The 24,787-nt window shown below is 40.1% G+C and overlaps 1 protein-coding gene across 6 annotated transcripts in view; it reads left to right on the forward strand.

The window, feature by feature from the left end:
* Window positions 1-24,787, forward strand: part of KMT2A (lysine methyltransferase 2A) — an 83,684-nt gene that overhangs the window by 570 nt on the left and 58,327 nt on the right. The window lies entirely within an intron of this gene.

The raw sequence follows: 24,787 nt of genomic DNA on the forward strand, positions 1-24,787 counted from the left end.
GCGAGCCGCTTCCCCGGGCACCGCACCGCACCCCGTGGGGTCCGGCCTGCTGCTGCCCCGCTGCCGGCGGGCACGGCCCCTCTGCCCGCCGGGGGGCAGCCCGCCCTCCGCCCCGCGCGTGGCGCACAGCGCAGCCACGGCGCAGGTGAGCCGCCCCCCCACGCATCCTCCTCTGGGCCGGCACTGGCCCCCCTCCGCAGCCGGGGACAGGCCCTGCTCCCCTGAGGTGGAGGGGGGAGATGGAGGGGATGTGGCAGCAGCCGCAGCAGCGTTTGGTAGAGAAGGAGATATGCTCCCATCCCGTCCCCAGGCTGAGCAGACACTCCCCACCGGCCCTACTCGGGGGCAAAGAGCAGCCCGCCTCCCCCGCGGAGAGATTGCTTCCCCCCAACTCAGACATTTTGTTATTGATCCTCTTCCTCGGTTCTTTCTCCATCATCCTTCTGGAGGAGGAAGGCGCCCTAGCAACTGCCTCTCAGGGGAGGAAGGATAGGAGGGAGGGGTGAGGGTGGGTGAAGAGCGTGTGCTCCCCACCATCAGTAGCCGCAGAAGGATGTGGGTAAAAAGCTTCCCCCCATCATGAGCAGGTAGGGCTGATAAATGACATTTACTCTTCCTTCTGTGTTGTGAGAAAGTGAGGGGGGGGGGAAACCACATCTGCTCTTTCCCTTCCCTTGATCAGGAGAGGATGGGTAAAAAGGAACTTGCCCCGTCCCCCTTTATAAACAGTAGGCGATGGAGGTCCATGTCTGATGCTGAATCTTTATTCCTTTCCTTCTAAAAAGACAGTTTTTCAGATAAATGCCTCTTCTGATATGTCTAGACGTTAGAGTTTCTACATTTGTTTTCTTTAGGATTGAATGAGCAAAGGGATTTAAATAGGTAGGATTGGGGAACGTGAACAACAGCTGCTGGGGGCTGGGGAGGGGGCGGGAAGGATGCTCTGAACTGCGCTTGACTGAAACAGAAAGGGAAAGATGTCAACAACCAGCCGCCTCCTGTGTGCCCTGCTGTTGGTGCCACAAGCGTGCTCACACAAATCCTGTTCAACCCTTCTCCCTTTCACCGCCCCCAGCTGCACCTGGGCTTGGAGGGAGACCCCGGGGCAGAAAGGATGGGGGATAAAGCAGCTTAATTGTAAAAAGGAAGGTTGGCATTTTTGTAGAGTTGTTCATCTTCCTGCCTTAATTTTTTTCAAAGCGTTTCTAAGGCAGCCAGATCAGGAGTCTGACAACAACCCGCCTTTTGACAGTGCTGGGAAGACATGATGGGGGCGTGTTACTTACTACTAACTGCAGCATCCCCTTTTCTTGTTTCTCTCCTTTTTGAAGTACCACCATTCACAGCCTTCCAAAGATGGACTGTTTTCAGGCAACATATCAGGAACATATTTACTTTTGAAGGGCCAATTCCATATCTTGATTTAAAGGAAAAATCTCAAAATCACACTCTTAAAAACCAACAGGATCGCTTTCTTATGTTAATAATATCCAAAGTTATTAAAAATGAAATAATTATAGAAAGCTAATTTACTTATCATAATTTTTACTGTTTACTTTTTGTATTGTCCTCATCTGGTAAAGTAAAACCAGGCTGGTCAGTTTCAAATGTTGTTTATAGTAATTTTCACTTTCTGGGGCAGTTAGCTTACCACTAGCAGAATCCTACAGTATATGAATTGCATTGCATTGCAAGGGGATGTTTAATTACAAACAAACTATTAAAACAATTTCATGAAAACATTCCTTTTAATGTTACCTGAAAATTTTAACAAAAAATAAATATTTGTTTTAAACCACTCAAATTACGCAGGTGAAAACATCCCTTTACTTAATAACACAAACTCCCTTTGGCTGGATATAATGATTAAAAGATTAGGTTAACCTGAAGTTACTGTATCAACTTGAAGGAAGTTAGTATCTTATAAATATGAATTGTCTGGTAAAAAATGAAATCTGAACAGTCAGCCTACTGTTCATAGAGTTATTATTTTGAGCCATAGGAGGTAGGGGTTATAAAGAAAAGAGGATTACATATGGCAGTGGATTTTTGTCCTTTCATCCCCATGTGTATTTTGGAATTTAGAGACAATTCTAATATGTATTAGAAAATATTTGTGCGTTTGAATCTAAGGACATCATATAAAGAAAGCAGTGAGGACAAACCTGTCCTTTACTGTTAATGAAGAAAATATTTCTTGTCTTCTAGATAAATGCGTTTACTAAATGTTCAGCTAGCAATGACTTTTTGAAGATAAGCAGAAGAGCAGTATTTTGTGGTAATTGACAACATCTAATTACAACTCTGTATGAGGAAGCGCTTTGTTTGCTTGCAAGAAGGGTTTATCTATTGGGCTATGACAAATGACCTTTTAATTTTTATTAAGCTGCTGAAAAACTCCTGCCTTATAGTGTTATGGAATGGGGAAAAAAATATAGTTTCCCTGATAGCTTATTGGTTATAGCCTGTGAGGAAGCATTAGTTGAATTTCAAGTGACATCATATGGACCAGTATGGAATAATACCTGTTCAAATTTATTTAAAACTACATTGTTAATGGTATGCTGAGACTCCACAGTAGTAAGGCAGATACCCATACACACTAAAAGTGGAAGGCAACTTGAATAGATTCAGTATTTTTTCTCATAACTGGTAGAAACACATTGCTCCCTCCTGTGTTTTCAGTAGGTAGTGTTTCCTTAAGATCAGACTAGCTGTTAGTCTGTTGCTTTCCAGGGACTTGGTTATTTTAACAGATGATCTTTGAATATGGAGGTCAGAAGGTTCGGGGCATGTTCATCATAAAGATTACACTAATCTGAAGTAATGCAGCATATTACTCAAAATCCAGCTCAAAAGTTTGTCTCTGTTCCCTGTTGAATGGGATGGAGTAGTATTAGGTTTAATATCTGGCTAATAGGGTTCTAGCCCCTGATTGTGACAGGAATTTGGGGGCAGAGCTTCTTTATCATCCTTACCTCCAAGAATCCAGTCTCCTTTTACCTAGGACTCATTGTACTTAAGTAGTGTCCTGTGAAGAGTTGCATAACATCTACATTGTTCATGATTTCCATGAAGTCAAGGATTTTTCCTGAACTAAGCTGATCAAAACCTGCTGCTTACCTGCTCTAAAACGACTCATCCTGAGTTGAAATCTTAGTGATTATGTAATATTTTATAAGTCTGAATGGAGCTAGATGTAATGTCCAGGAATCCTTGGAGATCAAAATAGCATGTAAGAAATTGTTGTATTATTGTGCACATTTGTGTTATGGTTGGTACTGTTTTTTAAGCAGCTGTTACTCTGGTCTGGTCTTTTTTATATAACTATCAAAAATGTGGTGTTAACACTGATTCTAATTTAATGCAACAAAATCAGAAAAAACTCAGTTAAGTGTGGCACTCAAACTTTCACTTACCCCATTGTGCCATCGTCCAGAACACAGTTAATTTTACTTATTATGCTGCATGTGCTGCAAATCCTGGGCACAAAAGAGCCAAAGAAAAACAGAGCAGCTCCTTCAGAGATGATTTCTTGTTTCTGTCCATTCAGTGAAACTTTAACATTATTAACATAGTTGTTTTAATTTTCTTTGTTACTCAATAATAATGTAAGGGGCGAGGAAAGCCAATGGATCTCCTCCAGTCCCCTGCCAATGTTGATTTTGTGCAAATCCATTGCTTCTAGTACAGTTCAGTTTCTTTCACTGAGCTGCATTATCTTTTTTTTTTTTTTTATCTGTAGAATGAAATACTAAAATGTTAGGCTTTGACTTTGCAATAGTTAGGGAGAGTTTTCACATAGTAGAACCAAAACAGATTGAAAAATTCTTGTTCACATCAAATCCTTTCTACTTGATCTGAGTGGAATCCTTTCTACTTGATCGTTACCTTGAGTTTAATAATCAGGAGGATTTTGGATAGTATTTGTTTACTTATTCTCCAGACTATAATGTGGAATTTTTGTATAGTAGAAACCAAGAAAAGTGCTTATGTACAACTGCTCTTTATCAGAGTTAAATGTCGGCCCATTATGTTGTTTAAAATAATGTTTAATTGAAGCTTTATGTTTAATTGAAGCTAAGCAAGTTAAAACAGTTACAGATCCCTGGAAAAGGCATTTAAAATGAAAGTCAGATCGTAACAGTGATTGTCGTGGCACTGGTAGTGTTGTTGTAATTGTAAATGGATCATAATCTTCTCTGAGGCAAACATCAGAGCTTTAAAGGGTTACTAATGGCTGACTTGTTTTGAAATTGCACTAGATACATGTGTTGGGAGGAGTGACTTTCTATTACTGCCGTAGTCATGCCTGAGCTGAATAGCACAGATGATTTCTTTCCTGCACTTGCATTAAAATTTTGTATCTCAGAACTTCCTCTCCTAATTTTATGTTAAAGGGTCATTATAAAACTGTGTGTGTGTGTTTAATTTCTGAAGTACAGTTACAGAGCTCTGCCTATTAGTGGTAGCTTATTAAGTATGTGTGGATGGAGAGATTTAGACTATTATTAGATATTTATGTAAAGCAAATCCTGACAGATTAAATGCATGTTGTAACCAGAGATATTGAACATTCCTTTTTTTCCCCACACCTGGTCTTTCTGAACTGTTCTAGGCTCCTTCATAAGAAATATTAAAATTCAAGTATAAATAATAACCATACTAAACCAGGGTCCTTTTAGGTTTTTCTCAATGTTTCCTTACTTTGCTGAATGCTGGTTATATGCAGCTCTCAGAATACAAGTGTTCTGGGTTGTAGACTCTGAGAAAGTAAATTCTTTCTGATGGAATGTTTTATGTCCAACTTTTCAAAGAAGGCAATGATTTATAATGTACTGTTAGGTTAGGGGTGATGGTGTTGTCTCTTACTGTGTCTTGGCATGTTAACACTATGAGCATCAGAACTCTTTGGCATCATGGTTCTCTCAGCTATGCTACTCACAACACAATCCTTACAATGTTTTATTGAATTAACATTGTGTTCCCCCCCACCCACTCCCCCCAGTTTTCCAGTGGAGGAGTCAAATTATTTAACTGTGGATATTATCATACCACATCAGATTCAGTCCAAGGAATCAGAGTGGGTGGGGACAGTTGAGTAACCTGTTACCTCCTTGAGGTAGCAGTTAATTTTTCTGCCATTGTTAATTTGGGGGAGAGGGTATAAAGAGGTTTTGGGAGTTGGGTTTTCATCTCTCTTCATCGTTAGGGTTGCCTTTACTCCCATACTGTTGCATGTGTTACACACAAACACAATATTTTGCCATATGTGTTCCACAATCACTTGTTACGAGGTGCAAAAGCACTGCCCTCTCTTTTCCCCTTTGAAACTGTTTGTGATGGATATGCATACAGGATTTACAGACATAGGTGCAAAAGCCTGCCATCTGCTCCATTTATTACCACTTAACCCTTTGAGTACTGCCTATAGCTAATGAATTGGCATTTCAAGGACCTTTTGATGTATGTCTTGTTCTGCTGTTCCCTCTTATTTTATTTGAAGTCATAACAAGATGGTTTTGGGGCATGGCTGAGAGGAGGAATAGGGTATGCAACAGAGTTAAGATTAGGAAAGATTAGATTAGGGGCCATTCAGTCAGCATTTAAGTCAGTCAGAAGATGTTTGTCCCCACCACATAATTTTTTGAGATTTGGTTTTGAAAATGTATCTTGCAAACTTTTATTACTAGTTTAGAGTATAGTTCTAAATTGATTCTTAGCCAGATCCTTTACTTGCCTGTTTCCACCACTCTAAACAGCCAGACAAATGTTGTAGAGGGGTGATCATAGGCATTGCAACTTTGTGAAAGCAATAGCCTGGGAGCTTCCATCCAAGGAGACTACAGCTATGGACCCACATATCTTTGAAAGTTTACCCAAATTCTAGCTGCATGTAAGGGTGGTAGCGAATATGCCCCTGATCTTTAAATCTGTTGAAAGAATTCTCATTGGTTTAGGTACATAAATGCTGAGGCAAGAAGGCATTTTGCTGGAGTGTTGTTTTGGGAAAGTTCATATTCATATGAAGAGAAAAATATTACCTTGCTTTAAGGTGGGTATTTCAGTGAGAGGGACTATGTTGCATTGGTATGGAAGGAACATGCAAAAATCCCAGTATTTTTATTCCCTTTTCAATTCATCCTATTAAAAGCTTGGCTAGAACTTAGCCAAATGGCTTTGTTGATGGTTCATCAATATGAGACAGACAGTGGTATCATTGCTGAACCCTTGCCTCTGATTCCTGCTGTCAAAGCCATTAAAATGCTTGTCAGGATACAAAGAGGGTCTGGAGATCTCTCTTATGAGGTTATTGAAAGATGCAGTTAGCCGCTTCCCCAGGACTTTCTTTCCAGATTGGTACAGCATCTTTAGAGTACAAGTATATTTATGTCTGGAAGTATCTGAATTGTTTCACTATTCTGCTTTGATGTGTCTGGGCATCTTTGACTCTTAAACATAAAATGGACATGAATGATTAAAAAAATCTACAATATTTTATCTATTCTCAGTTGTCTCAGTTTATCCTAAGTATTGCTTTCTAAATGTTCCACTTAAGAAACTGACAGGGGAAGAGCTAACTTAGCAAAAGTGATGCATTGACAGGACTGATCAGTTTCCCAAATTCCATCTGTTTCACTTTTCACTCACTGAGTGCAGGATACTGAAGTGACGTACAGTTTCTTTATAACACTTTGGGTGACCCTCTGCTTCACAGGCCTTACTGAAAGGATGTTGCCATCAGAATGAAACTGTTTCAGGTGATTCACATTGCAGAAAGCATTTCTTGTTCACTCAGGGTGAAAGTTGTGATGAGAGATTATTCATATGGAGTAATGAGAGCATGGGCAGGGTTGATAGAACACAACTAGAGGTACACCATCAACTACCTGGAAAACCTTGGACTGATGATATATTTTGTTGGAGTGTTGTGTTTTAAGTCTGAAAGTTGTCTTTGTGGCTGCTGCTTGGGATTTAGTTCATGGGGGTGATCTTTGCATTCATCTTAACTCTGTAATAGCATTGGATTTTTTCTGAGTTACACCTAACAAATAGTATCTGCTTTAACAGACCAGACTGAGCCATATACTACTAATGCTCCTAGAATGTGCACTGTAGTAACTTTGTGAGAATAGGCATCATGATCAGTTTGATTTTCTAATTCTAAAATTAGTTGTCAATGGAGACTCTGGAAGCTGGAGTTCTGATTGTGTTTATGCTGCTCTTCCTGTAACTTATAATTGCTAAGAATATGGGGAGCCAGTTAAAAATGTAGCGTTCAATTTGAAGCAGAATTTCTTCTATTCCTGTTGTTCCACGTTAGAGCTTGTCTTATGTGGAGGCAACACAGTGAATAATTCTGCTGTGCTTTCTGAGAGGTCTTACAAACTGATTTTGCTTAGTACCTCTATTTCTAGACTAAGTGCCAACAGATGTGACATTCTTTCTCAGTTTCTGGACAGGCATTCACTTATAAGAATATGGAAGTCAAATGAGTCCTCACTTTGCTAGGCTGGATATAACAAGAACTCCAACTGCTCTGGTGCTTGTAAATGACAATGCAGCTCATAGTAGTACTTCAGAAATTCAGGGATGTACTTATTGGGCTAGCTTAAGTATCCAGTTATTTTTGATCAGAAGGTGCACATGAACATCTAGCTTGATGCTGACATGGTAATTTTTTGCTTTGTCTTCTTTTCAATATGATGGGAGTGCATTAGATGTTGTGCCAGTAACTACTGGACAGTCTGCAGAGTTAGCTTCTGAAGATGGCCTCTCGCTTGTCTTTCTAAGGAGATAAGATACTATAGAACTGGTTGACTTTTAAAGAATGAACCAAAAACTAGGGTGTAGGAGATGAAGTAAAGTAAATCATTGTTGAAATACTCATCTTTAAATTAAATATGTCCCCTTCCCCCAAGTGCTGCCTGGAAAGTTGCATTCTTATTTCTAGTGCTTCTGCCTGTCAGTTTTGATGACAACAATGATTCCGTTTGCCTCTAAGAATCCATATCATGCTCCAAAACTGAGACACCACTGGAATCAGTATCTTTAGGAGAACTTTCCAGTCGAAACCCATTTTAAAAATCAGAATTCCTTATTAAATCTTTAGATAGAACAACTTTGGAAAATGCTGTAATGTTGCTCCAAAGTCTTACTAAAGTGGTCTGCTAATTCATCATCATAAAGATTTGAATATGATTTTCTGTGGTTGGATTACACTGGTTGTAGTGAAAAAGATTTTGTCCATTGAGTAAGAACTTTAACCTATGAACCGTCTAGATAGTCTGTAATATTTTGATAGGAGAGTTTCAATGTATTTCTGCCCTCTAGATTTAGGGGATGCTGCACCCTGTCTGTGCCATTGGGCTTTTTGCTTCCTTGTCATACTGGAGGGACTAGCCTGTTCTCCTTTTTTTTATTTTCCCAAGTGACGTTTTTGTGTTGCATTATGCTTTCTCAGGTAAATGAGGTCATGTTTAAAATCATCATGTTTTTAATCACCCTGTTATGCTTTATGGTAACTTACATTAAGATAACTAGAGAGATTGTGTTCATGCTTCAGTCTACTCAGAATGAAATGTCGATACCTGTCGTATCTTTAACTGATTCAGCATTCCAGCCTTCCACATGCATTTTGGGATTTCAACAGCTGCCTTGGTACTTTCATCTCTGATTAGTTACCAGACTACCTGGATAGATCATTATTACTTCTTGGCCATCAGTGGTGGTATTGTCATGAACAGGCCACTTACAAGCATGATTGACAGGTGTGGCTACACCTCTTTCAAGTGCAAATGAAGCAGAAAGAATTATTTGTGAAGAAAACAGCCTTTTTATTGAAGGTACTCCAGCAGGCAGTTCTAGTAACTGCCTGGTATGAAATAAGAAAGAAATAATAATCTCTAGGATATTGGGTCAAATCCAGAATTAGTTCATCCTTTTGGAGAACTGGGTTAACAGAGCTCTCAACTTAAAAATAGTCTGAATCCCAATTCTGAATTGACTAGGGTGCACAATTGTAGGAATTGTTCCAGTTTGTTGATTTATGACCTGCAGATTACAAAATCATCATAGAATGTCTGTTAACAGAATGAATAAAACATTATGAATAGTCAAAGTTAACTGAATTATGGAGAGACAAAGTCATTCCATAGTTAAGGTTGCAACTGAGTTTCTTCTTCGAGTGATTGCTCATGTGTATTCCACAGTAGGTGTGCATGCTCGCCACGTGCACCGGTGTCGGAAGTTTTTCCCCTAGCAGTACCCGTAGGGGAGGAGTGCCCCCCGCAACCCCTCGAGTGGCACCTGCCTGGCGTGGTATAAGGGGATCTGCGCACTCCCCCTACCCTCAGTTCCTTGTTGCCAGACAACTCTGATAGAGGGGAAGGAGGGCAAGGTGTGGAATAGACATGAGCAACACATCTCGAAGAACACCAGTTACAGAAAAGTTAACTGTCTTTTCTGTTAGAATTTTTTTGTCAGTCCCCGTCCCCCCCCATACCCTCAGAACCGTCACAACTGCTTCAAAATGATTGCTACTAAATATGAAGTAAATTGGATGAGTTCCTGAGAAATGGCATCCTAGAACCAGAGATGTTCACCAGAGTTCAAAAAGCTGTCAGTTTGAAGTAAAATGTATATAATATAAAACCTAGTAGGTAGCGCACTGCACTTGGTCTCAGGAGACCTGAGTTGTATTCCTGACTCTGTTTCTGGTCTTCTGGTTGACCTTGGGAAAGTCACAGTCCCTCCGTGCCTCAGTTCTCCATCTGTAAAACTGGATAGTGATACATATCCACCTTGTAAAATGCTTTGAGATCTTCTGATGAAAAGTGCTATATAAGAACTAGATGCTATTATAATATTCCACTGGCTCAGATCTAGTGCACAGCAACACGGTCTTATTAATTAATATCCAACTTAAAAAAAATTGGAACCATTGTTAGCGATCATAGACTCTGTTGGTATTGGTATAGTATGTCAGATGACTGCTTGAAACCTATGCTTTCATGTAAAAAACCACTTCCACCTGCTTTCCTTGCCTAGGCAGAATTCATTTGAAATACAAATTGTAAATAATAATGCCCCTCAATCACCTCCCCCTCTGTCAGCCAGGTTCTCACTTAGTTTCCCCCTTTCCTGAGATAGATGCTCTAATAGTCTTCTGTAGCCCAGAGAAAGGAATACCCTTTAAAAACCGACAGGAAATTTCTCAGATGGAGAAGGTAGAAAACATTAGTTCTTTCCTCCTGCCCTGTCTTTTCTTGCTACATTCCTGAGTGGTTTCAGAGTAGCAGCCGTGTTAGTCTTTATTCGCAAAAAGAAAAGGAGTACTTGTGGCACCTTGGAGACTAACCAATTTATTTGAGCATAAGCTTTTGTGAGCTACAGCTCACTTCATCGGATGCATTCAGTGGAAAATACAGTGCTTTCTCCTCACTGTGACAGCTCTATTCCTAGTTGTCTCCTCATTTTCTTTACCGAGGCATCTGCTCCTCTCCCTGCACCTCTCTATTAGAAACACAAAGTGAGGGGGAAGTGTTCAGGAAGAGAACATAGAGGGAATATTTAATGCTTCTCTCCCTTTTCCACCTGACAGACTTTATGTGGACTGCAGCAGTTGGGGTCCCTTCTAATGACTCATAGGAGATTTGCTTCTGTTGCAGACCATAGGGAGGCAAATTGAGGGGGGGAGTTCTAGGAGCCATTTGTCTTCTGCTACACTCTGAATTCCTCAACTCTGCTTCCTCATTTGAACCACTATCTTCCTCGCTTAATTCCAGTATTCTCCAGCAAGGCTCCCTTTCCCTCCATCCCCTCTACCTCATGCCCTTTTGAACCAGAGACTCAGTGACTGGTGGTGGAGAGAGATGTGTTAGGATCTTAAGGAAGGATCTTAAGAAGACAAGGGAAAGCATTAAAATTTTCCTCCCTATTCCACTCAGTGTGCCTTCTCTGGTTTGTAGCATCAGGACTTCCTTTTGATGAGCCCCAGGAGGTTCTCAGCTCCTTTACCTAATCCTCTCTGCTTCTTGCAGACTTCATCAAAAGCCCAGCCTCCCTCGGGCACCTTATGGCCCATCTTCCCCAAATACCCCTCAAGCTTTTAGGTGTTATGAGATGCTGCACAAGCATAAGGTTGGGGGTGGCGGTGTCTCGCAGTGTGCAGAGTAATTGTGTGGGAGCCCTTGATGAGCCTCATCAGACTTACTAGGGAGTTGATGTATTTACCCAGGTGAAGCCCAACTCTTAAAGGTTGCAGGAGCTGGACTCCCCTTCTGCAGAACTGAGGGAAGGCGTTGGGAGAAGCTTCTCCCTTTCCTCATCTGAATTCTCTGCTAAATCCTATGTTTAGACTAGTAGGGAATTAAGGAAATTTATACACACACCCCCCTCTACCTTTAAGGTGAAGCAAAAGTTGTGCATGTGGGTCATGGGTTTGAATACAAGTTGCCTTTCAAAAACTTTAGGGTGGGTGGAACCTTCATACATTAGAAACTCATGAAATGAGGAGGAGTTGCATTTCTCAGATAAGTCCTTAACTGAGCCCCAGAAACAATGCTCTGGAGAAAAAAAAAAAAAGCAAGAAATATATTTTATTCATCTATAACATTTTTATTTTTTCTTTGATTTAAAAAATACCTGTAATACCTTAATTTTAATTGTATGGTGGTTGGATTGCTTATGGCTTTTTTCATCATTCATACAAGAATTTTACGGTATCTTTTTGTGTAGACAGCACAGATGCTGAAGGCAATCCTTTTTCATTAAGGACCTTGATCCTGTAAGGTCCTGAGTGCATTCATTGCCTCACAAGATTTGGTTCTATGATTTTATGTGCCAGCCAGTTATCCAAGTATCATTAGACATAGAGCTAGCATGTCTCCATATGTAAATATTATATGTCTAGATCATCCCATTAGAACTCTTAAGTGAAAAGAACAAATGTTAGTATGGGGACAAATCATCACCTTAGTATTGGAAACCTGTTTCCAATTTAAAAAAAATAAATTATAAAATCAGTTTGCTCTGGTGTATGTTTTTGATACTCTACATGCAAAGAAGGGAATATGCTAGGCTGGTTTTCCACAGAGGCAGTTAAAGTAGTTTGTTTCTCTTGTTTGAGAAGTGCAGCCTTAACTCTGCATTTGCTGGTTTCTAACATTAGAGGGGTTTTGTTAGCTAAAATTCATAATAGGTACTATGACAGGTTTCAGAGTAACAGCCGTGTTAGTCTGTATTCGCAAAAAGAAAAGGAGTACTTGTGGCACCTTAGAGACTAACCAATTTATTTGAGCATGAGCTTTCGTGAGCTACAGTATCCAGCATCTGATGAAGCATCCGATGAAGTGAGCTGTAGCTCACGAAAGCTCATGCTCAAATAAATTGGTTAGTCTCTAAGGTGCCACAAGTACTCCTTTTCTTTTTGCGAATAGGTACTATGTACTCAAGGCTCTAATATGTGTCTGCAACCATATCTTTATCCATAAAAAAACTTTAAGGTGAATATTATTGGAAATGACTTTCAAGACTCTAAACAAATACACCCACAATGTGCAAGTAAATATGCAAATTATTTTTTAATCCAGGAATTCTGCTTTTTTTTTTTCTTGTTTGGTTTCCTTTCAAACTTTGCATATAATGTAAAGGATTGCCTTCTGAAAACTAGTCTTTCTCTCATGAAGGTAAGTTGCCTGATATTATTATTAAACTACGTTGTGGGCCCTCTGAATCTTGGTCTGTGGATAAATATCCTTAAACATTTATGTTGACCTTTTTCTCTACCAGAAAGAAGGAAACTCAGGTGTTTTAACAGGCATTTATAGTTCGTCTCCTCTTTTCTCTGAAGCCCCACCTTCAAAGATTTCCAATATACACACAGTAGAAGTGATCTTGCAAAGAAATGTGCCTGCAACTGTGATCTTTTGAGTTGAAGAATAAATTCTTCAAGGCAGAGAATTATTGTGTTCGTATTGTGATGCACAGGATACCCATGGATGTTTCTTAATACTCTTCTTAGTAGTTCTGGCTTTTAGATCAGTACAGCATTTCTTTGTTCTTTCTGGCTTCTTTCTGTTGACAGGGAAGATGACACCAACTCATAAACAACACCTACAACAAGGAATTGAGAAACAAAAAGCAGATTTGAATGTCAGTATATTTTGATGATTGTACTTTCTGGGTTGTATTATTGCAACATCTCCCTTCTTTCTCAGAGTAGTTTTCTAGCAGGAATTAAATGATTTAAGGGGTCTGGTTGGTCTTCTGAAAATATGAGTTGAAATTACTTATTTTTAATGGCCAGGCTTAGGAATTCAGCAAAAGGGTGATAATTATGGAATTATAGCTGGTAAAAGGACAGTTTAATAAGCCAGAATTGGTCATTCCTGCTCACCCCCCAAAAAAGTTATGTTTGTTAAGGATTACAAAGTATTTATATGAGCCTAAGGACCGCTTCATCCTCAGTTGAAATATAAATATAGTAGCCACTTTATGGTAGTCATACTGCACAATAACTTTTAAAGGGGGGAGGGGAAGTGAAGAGTAATGTATCCATTAAATCTCTACTAGGGAAACTTCGATAGGCAGAGTATAAAAATGAGAGTTGGATTTGGCCAAGTAGCATGCCATACAGCATCCTAGTGAGGGCACCATTACAGTACCGACCCTGAGAAGAGGGCTGCGTATTGAGTCACTACAGCATTTCCTATAGCTTTTGGGCTTTTCTTTGGTGTCTTCTCCCAATTGCATGTTCATTAGTCTTTAATACAGTTTAGGTTATGTAGTCTGAAATCTCAGCTTAAGGTCATTAGCAGATGCACAAAATTCTGCCCTTTGAGGTGAGTGCTGAAAAAGTATTAAAATTCTTTGTCGTCTTAGTGACTTACCATCTACATCAGAACACAGAACAAAGCCATATTGGCTTTATGGTTGGCCTGTAACATGTATGCTGGATTCTTACAAGATGTGATACTTGTCCCACTTTCAAGGAAGGAGCCAGTTAAGCAAATGGCTAAATAGGTCTCTGAACCAAAATGGAGGCTGGAAAATCTGACTTTATCACCTTGAAAGTGGCTGTTTTAAGAAGAGATACATGCAAAATCTGTTTCAAAGGCAGTTTTTATGGGATTTATTATATGAAATTAGAAATCAACAGCTCTCACCTTTTCTGAATCAGAACATAAGAAAAGGTATGAACCATTCATGTAGTTCAGCACTAGGTGGGTGAAAGCATTTACTCCAGAGCAGTGTGTTGTGTTAGATTACATCTTGCCCCTTAGTGATTTTTATGAATTATTTCCAATCACAGGAGTGAGAGCTTTAAATAAAAGTTAGTATTAAGGATGTTTCCATCAAGGATGGAATTTTGCAAGGACTTTTAGTGCACAGAAACACCACTGAAACAAAAGGAGCTCTTATAAAGTTATGAGTTGTGTCCTTCAGCACTTCTTGACAGGCTGGGTCTTGTATATTTTCATGGAGGCTGGATTTGTACAGTTTTGGCTTTTTCCTTCTCAGAACGTTACAGGAGTGTTTCATATGTTTATGATTTGATTTTTAATGTTGTTTAAAAACAACATACAAAGGGGAACTATGCAAAAATGAGTCGGTTAGTTAAACAGAAATTAAAAGGTACAGTGACTAGCGTGAAATCCCTGCAAGCTGCGTGGACACTTTTCAAAGACACCATAGTAGAGGCTCAACTTAAATGTATACCCCAAATTTAAAAACACCGTAAAAGAACTAAAAAAGAGCGACCATGGCTTAACAACCATGTAAAAGAAGCAGTGAGAGATAAAAAGTCATCTTTTAAAAAGTGGAAGTCGAATCCTAGTGAGGTAAATAGAAAGGAGGATAAACACTGCCAAATTAAATGTAAAAATGTAATAAGAAAAGCAAAAAAGGAGTTTGAAGAACAGCTAGCCAAAAACTCAAAAGGTAATAACAAAATGTTTTTTAAGTACATCAGAAGCAGGAAGCCTGCTAAACAACCAGTGGGGCCCCTGGACGATCGAGATACAAAAGGAGCACTTAAAGACGATAAAGTCATCGTGGAGAAACTTAATGAATTCTTTGCTTCAGTCTTCGCGGCTGAGGATGTTAGGGAGATTCCCAAACCTGAGCCATCTTTTGTAGGTGACAAATCTGAGGAATTGTCACAGATTGAAGTGACACTAGAGGAGGTTTTGGAATTAATTGAGAGACTTAACAGTAACAAGTCACCGGGACCAGATGGCATTCACCCAAGGGTTCTGAAAGAACTCAAATGTGAAATTGCGGAACTACTAACTATGGTTTGTAACCTATCCTTTAAATCAGCTACTGTACCCAATGACTGGAAGATAGCTAATGTAACACCAATATTTAAGAAGGGGTCTAGAGGTGATCCTGGCAATTACAGACTGGTAAATCTAACATCAGTACCGGGCAAATTAGTTGAAACAATAGTAAAGAATAAAATTGTCAGACACATAGAAGAACATAAATTGTTGCGCAAAAGTCAACATGGTTTCTGTAAAGGGAGATCATGTCTTACTAATCTATTAGAGTTCTTTGAAGGGGTCAACAAACATGGACAAGGGGGATCCAGTGGACATAGTGTACTTAGATTTCCAGAAAGCCTTTGACAAGGTCCCTCACCAAAGGCTCTTATGTAAATTAAGTTGTCATGGGATAAGAGGGAAGATCCTTTCATGGATTGAGAACTGGTTAAAAGACAGGGAACAAAGGGTAGGAATAAATGGTAAATTTTCAGAATGGAGAGGGGTAACTAGTGATGTTCCCCAAGGGTCAGTCCTAGGACCAATCATAGAATATCAGGGTTGGAAGGGGCCTCAGGAGGTCATCTAGTCCAACCCCCTGCTCAAAGCAGGACTAATCCCCCATAGTTGCCCCAGATCCCTAAATGTTCCCCTCAAGGATTGAACTCACAACCCTGGGTTTAGCAGGCCAATGCTCAAACCACTGAGCTATCCCTCCCCCCAATCATATTCAACCTATTCATAAACTATCTGGAGAAAGGGGTAAACAGTGAGGTGGCAAAGTTTGCAGATGATACTAAACTGCTCAAGATAGTTAAGACCAAAGCAGACTGTGAAAAACTTCAAAAAGATCTCACAAAACTAAGTGATTGGGCAATAAAATGGCAAATGAAATTTAATGGGGATAAATGTAAAGTAATGCACATTGGAAAAAATAACCCCAACTATACATACGATATGATGGGGGTTAATTTAGCTACAACTAATCAGGAGAAAGATCTTGGAGTCATCGTGGATAGTTCTCTGAAGACGTCCACGCAGTGTGCAGCGGCAGTCAAAAAAGCAAACAGGATGTTAGGAATCATTAAAAAAGAGAGAGAGAATAAGACGGAAAATATCTTATTGCCCTTATATAAATCCATGGTACACCCACATCTTGAATATTGCGTACAGATGTGGTCCCCTCATCTCAAAAAAGATATACTGGCATTAGAAAAGGTTCAAAAAAGGGCAACTAAAATGATTAGGGGTTTGGAACGGGCCCCATACGAGGAGAGATTAAAGAGGCTAGGATTTTTCAGCTTGGAAAAGAGGAGACTAAGGGGGGGATATGATAGAGGTATATAAAATCATGAGTGGCGTGGAGAAAGTGAATAAGGAAAAGTTATTTACTTGTTCCCATAATATAAGAACTAGGGGCCACCAAATGCAATTAATGGGTAGCAGGTTTAAAACAAATAAAAGGAAGTTCTTCTTCACTCAGTGCACAGTCAACCTGTGGAACTCCTTGCCTGAGGAGGTTGTGAAGGCTAGGCCTATAACAGGGTTTAAAAGAGAACTGGATAAATTCAAGGAGGTTAAGTCTATTAATGGTTATTAGCCAGGATGGGTAAGGAATGGTGTCCCTAGCCTCTGTTTGTCAAAGGGTGGAGATGGATGGCAGGAGAGAGATCATTACCTGTTAGGTTCACTCCCTCTGGGGCACCTGGCATTGGCCACTGTTGGTAGACAGGATACTGGGCTGGGTGAACCTTTGGTCTGATCCAGTATGGCCGCTCTTATGTTCTTAAATTAAGAGTGTTCAAATAACACAGTATTTAATGCTATTAGGTGTCTCACCCTGTTTGGGACTTGTAATGGTTTACCAACAGAGAATGACTTTACATGCCATATATGCTACAATTGCCAGGCAGTTTGGGTTTGGTATAAGGTGGTATTTTAGCTTAAACTGAATTTATTTGCCTTTGTGGTTGGGCATAGTCTTCTGTTGAATAATATAAATAAATCTTTGTACTTATTGCTTTTTTTCTGCAAATACTTTTGTGCATTTACATTGTGTTTTGTATTGTGGTATGCTTCTTGCATAGTTTCTTGATGGGCAAACCACACTGGATTGTATCAGAACAAAAGTCAGTAGGACCTCCTTTCTGTGTTTTTTTCCCCCTCAGTTTTAAAATAGCTCGTTGAAAGTTGAGTCCTTGAAGTATAGCTATTCTCATCAGTCTTAAAATAGTTATCTTTAGCTCTGTTCACTGTATGGTTGAAACTGTGCTAGCAAGGACTATGTTTTTGTCCAGTTCTACTGTTTCTATATCAATGGTTCTTGAACTGTAGGCCATGAACTGTTGTGTTCATAGTCCTTCCAGGTACATTGCAGAATAAAATATTGAGAACCAGTCAGTGGGGAGGCTGAGAGACTGCCAAGTGAGCTGGTTTGTTTGCTTTTTTAAAAAAGTCTTAAAAAGTGGTCCTCAGGATCAAATATTTGGAGAGCTCCACTTCCATTAAACTACTGTTATGACAGGGTTCTGCATGGCATAGAGTTCTCCACCTATTGAAACCTGCCCAGTCTCCTTTCCTCAGAGATTTGGTCCATTGTTGTTCCATTCTCATTCTTTTTCTTCATCCTAGCTGTACAACCTATTGCTATCGGATAAGAAATTCTTTCCCACCCAGCAACTTGTAGCTGTGCACCGTCAGTTCCAAGACGCAGCCTCTGTGCCTTCAATCCATAGTTTGTTGTGGTGGTACTTTACAGGAGGAAGTGTTCTACTGTAGGTGGCTGGGGTGGAAAAAGTGGGGACAAATAGGACACAATTTGGATTGCTGAGGTGAGTGGGAGGCCAGAAATGACATAAAGTAGTACTGGATCAAAGCTTTGTGGGCAGGGAATATTGGGGATGGGGGAAGTAGTGGACCATTGCTGTTGGGAGTCGTTGCTAAACTAGCCTCCAGGGAAAGGAACTGAGGCAACTGCAGGGGAAGAGGGTTAATGGGGATCTTGAGGTAGAAAGTGAAACTAAATTGACATAGGAAGGGAAAGAAGGAAGGGAATTGTGGAAACATTGCTGTTCTGGAGGACTAGGGCTCTTATCTGAAATTGGAAAGGAATATAGACTAGTGTTCAGAGGAAAGGTTGGGAGTCTGGACTCTTGGGTTCTATTCTTGGATCTGGCAGAAACTTATTTTCATCTTGAGCATGTCCCTTACCATCATGATGCCACACTTCGCCTATCTGTAAAATGGATGTATTACTTGCCTATCTGCCTTCATGTTTGTCAACAACTTCGATCTAAAGGACTCTGTAAATACTTCAAGGATTTGGGAGCTCTGGTCTGTAAAGAATAAGCATCAGTGGTTTCTTGCCTGCACTTAGTACTAGGTTACAGTTTGTTTGAAAATGCTGTGTATCTATGTTCTTGGCAGCCTTAAATCAGGGAAAATGTATTTGGGACAAATGGCTCTTTGGGATAGGTTTTGGAATGTAACTGATCATATGTAGCTTGTGATTTTTCTGTGCTTGCGCTCGCGCTCTCTCTCTCTCTCTGTCTCTCTCCCCCCGTTTGGAGAGCATAAACACATGCTAAAATATTTGATGGAGTTGAATATGTAGATTTTCAACACCCACTCCTTTTGTCAGTTTTGTAGAACACTTCCCTCCCCTCCCTCCCCCCACTGCAAGTATTAATCCTTTCTAAGTCAGTTCTGTGTAACATTGTTTACATCTTGCAGTGAGCCCCACGTGTTCAAGGGGAGTGGCAGAAGAGACATGACAAGGCTATTGCTCATTGCAGTGCTGTGTGCAAAATATGAGCCCCTGAGTGATGCACTTCTGCAGCATTCCTTTCACCGCTCTGCTTGGATTTCAGTTTAATTCTATTAATCTAAAATCTACCTTAAATTTAGGCATAAAACCCCTGTTTTTTCTCTTTCGGTAAAACAGTAACTAGATCTTTAAATAAATTTTGTCTTTATATTTTTGACAATGTATTTGATGTGTATTTATAGAAGAAAGTGGTTGAGCTTTGTGGGTTTTTTTCCCCCAGTGTTTTTCCTTTTCCCTTTCCCCTGGCATCAGCGCCACAGCACTGGAAAGAGATTGTGTAGTGGTGAAAAACTAGCAATTTCTCTTGTCTTCCCTTTCCCCCCAACCATACTCTGTGTGTGTGTGTGTGCTTTAACATAAAATACAGAGAATTGTATTTCTATGTGGCAGTCTGGTATTCCAGTGCTACTTTGGGGCCTATACAGATGTTATAAATAAATTCGAATGTCAGCATAATCAGAGCTAAATATATCTTTCTAGCATTGAGTCCATGTTTAGATATAACAGATTTTTGAAACTAAGAAATCTAAATTTTGTGTTGGGCCTTCTCTTTCTGGATATAATTTGCATTATTTACCCGTCTTTGCAGCTCATATTAGTATTGCAGTTCATGGATTTACCAATGTGCCCCTGTATATTTATTGGTAAATCCCCAGAGGTCTGTGAAATGCATAGATTGCCACCTTATTCCATGAGAACAACACAGAAAGCAGAATGCAGTGACTTTTTTTGTATTTAATTAGAGCATTGAAAACCAGAGGCAATTTTTGCCAGGCAGGAAAGAATTTCTTTACCTTTAAATATTCATTTAAATCTTAATTTATTCTTAGAGTAGCCAGTAGTAAGAATTTATACAAATTATATTAATTTGCATAATTATTTTTAAAGAGACAACTCAATGGAACACATTTTGGTTCGAAATTTTGAACGGGCTTTTGTTCAGAAAATTGCGTAGTATTCTGTAAACTGTCCAGTTCTTTACTACATTATTATGAGATGGCCTTTAGTTGGACCTTTCTTTGTCTTGCTGAAGGATGTTTCAGCTACTGAAGGAGTTAAAACACACAGACTCCAGAAATATTTTATCGAGTTAACCCCCACATGCCTTTCATGTCCTAACTTGTGTGAAGACATGTAGGGAGACTTTTCCCATTGCAAACTCTGTAACTGGGTAATAAATGGCAACTTAAAAATGTAATTCCTGGTGACTGTAGACAGAATACAGAGATCACTTAAGCTTTCACGCTGATTTAGCTTTTTACAGAAGATTTTGAGGGATTAAAGATCTTCTAGGCTGACTATGTTTAGTGCAGAAGAGTTTCTTAAAATACCCATCAAGAGCCTATAGCATAAAGCCCATGACTTCAGCTCCTGGAATTATGTGATGACATCAGACTCAACTTTCATTTGAAGAAGAAAAAACAAAATCTCTAGCTCTTATGGTTGTAAGTAGAAGCTTGTTAACATGAACTAAGTGCAACGGATCTAGTGATGTTTGCACACAGCCTGAGAGAGTAACTGGGATGTGTGACGTGCTACATGCATCTCAGTATGGTCTTAACTCTCAGATGCACTTTGTGGGAGGCCAGGCCAACACCACCATGGAACTGTAGGACTTGTATATGGCAGGAGAAAAGTGCAGCAGGCCCAGTCAACCCATCTCAAGTAGGTACATGCCATATTCTGGGCTAAATATGGAGTTGTGGCTGCCACCTCTACCTCTCCAGGGGGAAGAGGGGACTCCTGATGAGAGAAGGGAGCCCTGTGCTTCTGCCTCTCTAGAAGTGGGGACCCTGCCACCACCACTTTTAGTGGGGTGTGGCAAAGCCATGGGGAGCTCTGTGTCATGTTGTGCCTAGAGCCCTGGAGTGCCTTAATTCACCCTGTCCCATTTCTGTGTCAAATAGATATAATCTGGAGTCTGCCTCTTGGAGTAAAAGCATGCATGTTGGGCCAATTTCTGACCTCAGATATGTATGCATCTCACATTCAAGTCATTTAACATTATATGCTTGTGTCCAAGGGCAAAATTTGGCCCTAAGAACATAGGTTAGTATGTATTGATCACATTCAGCAATCAGTTTATACAGATTTTTTTTCAAATATTTCCTACTGAGAATAACAGTTAAGCAGGTTAGTAGCATACGGTAGCTGTAAGCAACTGGTTTGACAGCCTTTCAGCAAAAACTCATAGGCACTGATGCTTCAGTGGTTGCAACTGGGTTTTGTTGCCTACGCTGCAAAAAATGGATGCGTTTCCTTCATATGTAAGGCATGTGTGAGGATGTGTTTCCTTCATATGTAAGGCACAAACTTACAAAGGTTTTGTGTTGTTTTCAGGCAAAATATTGCACCATAGACACAAGAAAAAAGCTTTGCTGTTGGTTCATCTTGTCTTCCTGATCAAGCAAAGTTGAAAATTAAGAGGTAGCCCAAGCTAATTCAGTGACTGGCCTGTCGGGTACTGTACTGGCATGGTTAGAATTTTTCTTTTCTGTGATTGATTGGAGTTGCTACCTTTTATTTTTAATCACTTACATTTTTGTAGTACCTCTTACCCAGAAGAATCTCAGAGCTCTTTACAAACTTAAACTGTTATAGAAACTGTACATTGAGGGTCATGACAGCCATCTCTGAGGTGTAATATTACACCATACAACAATACATAATAGTTTAAGACAGGAAGTAGAGAATGCCACATCATTTTAAACTGTAGAGGAACTTTAGGGAGGGAAATGTAATTGCCCAAGTTGAAATTTGGCTAGGACATCTGGATCAACATGCTACGCTTATGAAATGTACCATGAAATCTTTAATTACCCCAAGTGAATAGGGCTTTTGTTTAATATGTTGTCCAAAAAGTCTGCCTTAGCAGCACAGTGCCCCAAGCCATGTTGGAGTATTGTTTTTGCACTTTTCAAAAAGGAGTACCATCTACTGAATCACTGACAGCCTTTGTTTCAGCATCTAGGTGTTGCTTAGTTGTCTCCCATCCAAACATAGATTTAGCCCAACTCTGGTTCGCTTGTGTTTTAATCAGTTGCCCCTCCCCTCCTTTTTTCTCCTATCTTTTTTCTGCTGCAGTTGTAGAAAGGCTAGGCTGAAGAAATAAGTCATGCATTTTATTCTGAAGGCAGTGAGAGTTGTGGTCATTCTTTTAAAAAAAAAATTTTTTTTTCAAGAAAAATACTAAAACAAAAGCATCTCTGGAAAAAAGTTCTGTAATTTTGGGCCAGTTGCTGAGAAAGCTCTGTCCTTAGTTTTCAGATATATTATGCTTTAGGTTGACAGTTTCTTTGAAGTGTAGCTGTTGATAGAGATCTTGATCGCTTAGCAAGTGGTAAAAAGAAAAGGAGTACTTGTGGCACCTTAGAGACTAACCAATTTATTTGAGCATGAGCTTTCGTGAGCTACAGCTCACTTCATCGGATGTGCTTCTGTAGGTAACTTGGTCCATTGCTATGGAGGACCTTAAAGATGAGGACTGCTGTCCTGTAACTCGATGCCTTACGACAGTGATTCTCAATCTATTTACCATTGTGGGCCGTATATACAGCTCTCTGTGTGTTAAGTGGGTTGTATCCACACAATATATATATTACCTGTATGGCCCTGAGGATGTTACATGGGCCGCAGCTGTGTGCTGATTGCGCTGTGGGTTAAGAACCACTGCCTTACGATAAAGCAATCTGAGTGGAGCACAAGAGTGATGTGCGTTTCCATGGCTGATATCCCGCAGGTGGCCTGGTATTTGAGCTGCAGCACTCATTTCTGAGTAAGTAAATTGCAGTAATCCAGTCTGGGAGTCACAAAGGGGTGGATTGCTATAGCCAGAATTTTTTCTGACAACAGGGTACTACGATCTTCTTGGTGAAAGATGATTTCAGCAGCTGTAGTTATTTGAATGTCGAGAAACAGGGATGCATCCAGAAGAACTTTGAGGCTGTGGACTGAGTTGCCTATTTGTGTCCATGCTTGCTCAAGAATGGGAAGGTGTATAGTAGCTAGCTCTCCAGAATATTTAAGACTTCCCACTTCTGATTGTTGAATTTAGTTTCCACCAGCTGCTTTTCTTCCATTTGGTGATCTCAAACAGTGATGGGAATAGTTGGGTGATAGGGCTAACCATGTCAATGAGTAAAAGACCTGGGTGTCATCTATGTATTGATGTTTAAGTCATGATTTTCCCAAATAAGGTTAATGAAGTTTTTGAATAGATTGGGTACTAATGTACAGGTCTGACGGACTCTGTAGGCGAGCACTCTGATAAGGGAGGATAAGTTATCCATCACCACCCTCCAAGTGTGATCTGTAAGAAGGGATTACTGATAACTCACTGTTTTCCTAGTAACCCCATATACCTCTTCAGGGTGGGTTAGTAGTACACTGTGGTGCACAGTGACAAGGAACTCAAAGATCTGATAATATAAGCATAGATACCCTCTTCTGTCATGGGACAAAAGATCATACATAAGCATGACTAATGCCACTTCTGTTTCATGTCCTGGCCTGAAACATGGTTGGAATGGGTCCAGGATCTTGGCAGTGGGAGGGTATATCAAAGATGGCTTTTTGCGTGTTTTTTTTTTTTTTTCCAATTTAGTTTTCTCAGTTGGATACTGAATGATAACTTGCAATGTTCATAAGGATCAGTGTTTGCTTCCTTGTTCACTTTAGGGGATGTGGTAAGTTCCATTTTCATAGGGGTGGGTAGTTGTCAGGAGGAGACTTGGACAAACCTAAGGCCTGGTCTACACGGGGGGTGGGGGGATCGATCTAAAATACGCAACTTCAGCTACAAGAATAGCGTAGCTGAAGTCGACGTATCTTAGATCAACTTAGAATCACTTACTTTGCGTCCTTGTGGCGTGGGATCGACGGCTGCCACTCCCCCATCGACTCTGCTTCCGCCTCTCGCCGTGGTGGAGTTCCGGAGTTGACGGCAGAGCGATTGGGGATTGATTTATCGCGTCTACACTAGACACGATAAATCGATCCCCAATAGATCGATCACTACCCGCCAATCCGGCGGGTAGTATAGACGTGGCCTGAGCGTCTTTTACTAACCAAGAAGTGTCTGGGTCAGATTTGCATGGCTTCAGGACATTTCTTGTTACCCAAATAAACTTATACATGAACTTTATAAATTACCTAGTTTAAGGCACTGGTTATATAAGGGAACGTAAGTCTATTAATTCACGGATCTGATAGAGCAGAAAATCTGTATTGGAAAGGTTTCACTCTGTGTGGGAGCTCAGCTCTGATTCAGTCCTCCTTTGGTCTGAAAACTTAGACCTTGACTACACAGGAAAGTTTTTATATAACTTTATTTTTTCAGTATAAACTGCCTTGTGTCCACACACACACACGTTTTTTTTCTTGTGTCTTAACCTGCTTTAAGTAATCTGCTTAGGAAGTGACATAACTCTGTCCCAGAATGAGGTATTACAGGTATAACATTTGTGTGACTGCAACCCTGTTTTGGATTAATTATACTGCTTCCTCCAATTGCTATCCCACACTACATTGTTTCACACCTGGAATGGCCTGTTTGTTTGCCTGTGGACCTCTACAGCTCTGGGGTCATCTTGACTGGATGTTACCTTTTTCTATTTAAATATTGGCATGCAGCCAGGTGTGCCCCTTTGTAATTCCAGCTCATGGCAAGTTAACAAACCAAGTCACATACCCATTA

The sequence above is a fragment of the Lepidochelys kempii genome, chromosome 22, assembly GCF_965140285.1.
Source record: "Lepidochelys kempii isolate rLepKem1 chromosome 22, rLepKem1.hap1, whole genome shotgun sequence".
NCBI lineage: Eukaryota > Metazoa > Chordata > Testudines > Cheloniidae > Lepidochelys > Lepidochelys kempii.